At 42.7% G+C, this 3,957-nt stretch overlaps 1 non-coding gene across 1 annotated transcript; it reads right to left on the bottom strand.

Annotated features, from left to right (window-relative positions):
• Positions 1–3,431: 3,431 nt before the first annotated feature.
• trnai-aau lies at positions 3,432–3,505 on the bottom strand. Its single transcript has one exon. It is a non-coding gene; the product is annotated as a tRNA-Ile (tRNA).
• Between the last annotated feature and the right edge of the window lie 452 nt (positions 3,506–3,957).

Below are 3,957 nucleotides of genomic sequence, written 5' to 3' on the forward strand. Positions count from 1 at the left end.
CATGACACCAGGAAAATCTCCTCTGTATGTCTTGACAATAACATCCACTTGAGGTAGCGTACCTTAAAGTCAACACCTCTGACCATGCAACACTTCCTCAGAACTGCACTGGAGTGCCAGCCTTAATTTTTGTGATCAAATGCTGGGGTGGAACATCAGTCTTGTACCTCAAAGGTGAGTTTGTTGCAACAACTACATCAACTTGCAATCATCAAGCAAGAATGAAACATCCAAGGTCCTTCATTTTAAAATAATCTGACACAAAGCTACATAAGGAGATATTATTCTGACAAAGACTTACTCGACCTAAAACATTAACTCTGATTTCTCTCCATAGGTGCTGCCAGCAACTTCTATTTTTGTTTTGGATTTACAGCATCCGCAGTTCTTTCATTTTTTTAAGGTAATATTAGGACAGGTGACCAACATTTGATTCTGAAGGTAGGTTTTGAGGAGTGTGTAAAAGGTAGATAGCTATAGAACTTTAAGGGGGGTATTCCAGAGGCTGGGATATCTGAAGACAAGGTGATGGAACTAAACCTGCAACCGTACAAGAGACTAACTAATAAAAGTTAGAAATCACACAACATCAAGTTTAATTGGAAGCACTAGCTTTCGGAGCACTGCTTCTCCACAACCACCTGATAAAGGAGCAGCGCTTCCAAATACACCTGTTGGACTATAACCTGACGTTGTGTGATTTTTTAACTTTGTCCACCCCAGTCCAACACCGGCATCTCCAAATCCTAACTAATCCATGGCTTGTCGCTCTGCTTCCTGTGGTTGGTCATCCAGTTTACACTTGAAGTTTTATTAACATGGCCCAGCCTTTGGCAATACTGAATTCCCTCTAAAGCACGTCGAAGTGTGAAAAGGTCACGTGGAACGTTCTGGAAATAAAACTCCAATGCCAGTAAAAGTGACCACAAAGGAATTAGTCAGTCCTAAAAACTCGATACGTTCACTCATGTCTTTCAGGGAAGGGAACAAAGTAAAGTAAGTGCCACAGAAGTTCACCAGAACAATTCTTGGGATGGTGCGACTGTCCAGAGAGGAGTTGAGAATGGGCCTGTATTCTCTGGAGTTTAGAACATGAGACATGATGACACAGAAGCATAGGAAATCTTTAAAGCGATGGACAGAGTCGATGCAGAAATGATCTTTCCCCTGGCTATGGGATCAAGAATCTGGTCACAGTCTTAACATAAAAGACAAGTTCATTTAGGACTGGGATGAGCAGGAACCACTTCCAAATGAATATTCAGAATTCTCTATACCATGAGATTGTGAAAGCTCAATCACTGAGTAAGTTTCGGGCAGAGACTTACAGATTACTGCATGTTAATTGTAGTGATTGTAATGAGGGCACCTAGGTGGATCTCGTAGAATATGAGTTTCCTGATTGGGGCTATAAATCGAGTGCAATCAGGGAGTCCTGGCTGACAAATTTAAACAGGAGTGTCAGAGGTTCTGAGAGCTGGCACTGAGGGAGCTGGGTCAGTGTCATGTACTATACACGTGTAAATAAATGGTGACTTTGTGATAGGACACTAGTGTTTGTGGGGTTATTACACTAGTGACAAGGGGGATATGGGAATATGATATTGAGGTATATGGTTAGCCATGATCTGAAACAGCAGAGCATGCTCAAATGGCTGAATTGCTCCTATGTTCTTAAATCCACTGTCCTTATCCAACTGGGCCCAGGCCTGGCTCCAAATTGACATCAAACTTTTTAATCCTTAACCTTCCTTTGAAGTTGCCCAATAAAGCACTCCGCTCGTCAACGAGCAACTGGGGATGGACAATAAATGTCAGGTCCACCAGCAAAGCCCAAAATCCAAGAATGGATATAATTTTTTTACAGTATCACCCAAACTGTGACTTGTTTAAGGCCTGTGTGTGTGTTTTGAATCCACAACGTTCTGCATTGGCTGAGGGTTTGGTGAGTAAAAGAGTAGAACTGACCACTCAGAAACGTGTGGCTACAACATGCTAGATTTCGTAACAAACTTGTCATCTTTTAAAACTGGACACAAATTAACTTTGAAGCAAAGACCACCCGCCTTCTGATCTGTAGCCAAAGCAGAGAGCTGAGCCCACTGTGAGCTATTCAGACTGTGCTCCCTGAAGAATTGATCGAGAGGTGTCATTAAATAATTAAAGGATTTCAGGATTGTCCGGTGAACTCTCGAAAGGTGTAAGGACTCCATGCTCGCACAGGAGACAGGAAGAGAGAAATCCCAAAAGAATTCCAACATAATTGAGATTGCTATGCGGATCTTGGTTTCAGTTGATAAAAGCTAGCCAAGGGGGACTATCTGACCATCAGAACAGAGACATCGTGAAACAGAAACTGTGCACAACAGGGAGCCAGAGAAACACACTCAGCACAGAAAGACAGCTAAAGGGTCTGCTATACTGAAACAGGCTACCATGTGCCCCATCCTACAGCGCTGTTAAACTGAAATAAATGAGCCTCTCTTCATTCTCACTCACAGTTTTGACAACTGAGTCCTCTTATGGGGTGAACCTCCAACTATTTGAATACAGATGCCATTGCAACTGCTGAAACTGACCAAACCCTGTCACTTTCAGAATCTTAAAGCAAACTATATGTGACTATATTACAAACTGGTCTCATCCTTATCTTCGTACAGAACTTTTATCCTTAATTACTTTAAATCCTTATATAAATATATTTTAGCTAATAACTGTACCAGAATGTGGTGCTGGAAAAACACAGCAGGTCAGGCAGCATCCGAGGAGGAATGATGAAGGGCTTTTGCCTGAAACGTCGATTCTCCTACACCTCAGGTGCTGCCTGACCTGTGTGCTTTTCCAGCACCACATTCTCAATGCTGATCTCCAGCATTTGCTTCACTTTCTCCTAATAACTGGACCACTCACTTAAGCAACTTTCAGAAGTGGTCGTGTAATAAACTAACATTTGCACTGTGTGAAACATAAAACTGAGGGTTACTTTAGATTCCCTACAGTGTGGAAACAGGTCCTTTGGCCCAATGAGTCCATGCCAACCCTCCTAAGAGTAACCCACCCAGACCCATTTCCCTCTGACTAATGCCCCTAACACTGTAAGCAATTTAGCACAGCCAATTCACCTAACCTGCATATCTTGGCACTGTGGGAGGAAACCCACACAGACAGTAACCCAAGGCTGGAATTGAACTTGGGACCCTGGTGCTGTGAGGCAGCAGTGCTAACCACTGAGCCACCATGCTGCTCCAAAACAGGATCACCAGAGGAATCCCATGCAGACATAGAAAGAATGTGTAAACTCCACACAGACAGTCACCCAAGGCTGGAATTGAGCCTGAGTCCCTGGCGCTGAGAGGCTGCAGTGGTAACCACTGAGCCAAAAGGAAAGACCCACCCAAGCACTGCTCACTGGCAAACCTCAACATCACACTTGGCCAGTGTGGGGATTGAACCCATGACCTTGGTGTTATTAGCACCACACTCTAACCATCTGAGCTAACCAACCTACAATGGCTTAACATGAAACCATTGTAAATTAAAAGGGCGCTGGATACCAGTTGATATGAATTCCTAGTTTAAGGTCTCTCTGAGGAAATGCTTTCTTTGTACTTGTGACATCAAGGGTCACAGATAGTCGGATAGTGACCTTCTCTATCTGTCCAGTCACCTTCATCAATTTGAGTATGTAGTTTCCAGGTGTCTCTGCTCTGCCAAACTTTATAAAATGATTGTATTTAGTTCATACTGTCCCTTCTTATTCTTTCTATTGCAGTGTATTATTGCAGACTTTTATGTATCAAATGTATTTGCCCAGAGTCTGCCTACTTTACCAGTCTGATATCTGCTCCCCACATTTCCAACTTTGCAAACATCGATATTTTAAACTGCATATCTAAATCCAGACTGCACTAACTTAATCAAACTTCTTTGATACTTTCTGAAAGATTTTGATCAAGT

This window comes from Chiloscyllium plagiosum, chromosome 9 (assembly GCF_004010195.1).
Source record: "Chiloscyllium plagiosum isolate BGI_BamShark_2017 chromosome 9, ASM401019v2, whole genome shotgun sequence".
Lineage (NCBI taxonomy): Eukaryota > Metazoa > Chordata > Chondrichthyes > Orectolobiformes > Hemiscylliidae > Chiloscyllium > Chiloscyllium plagiosum.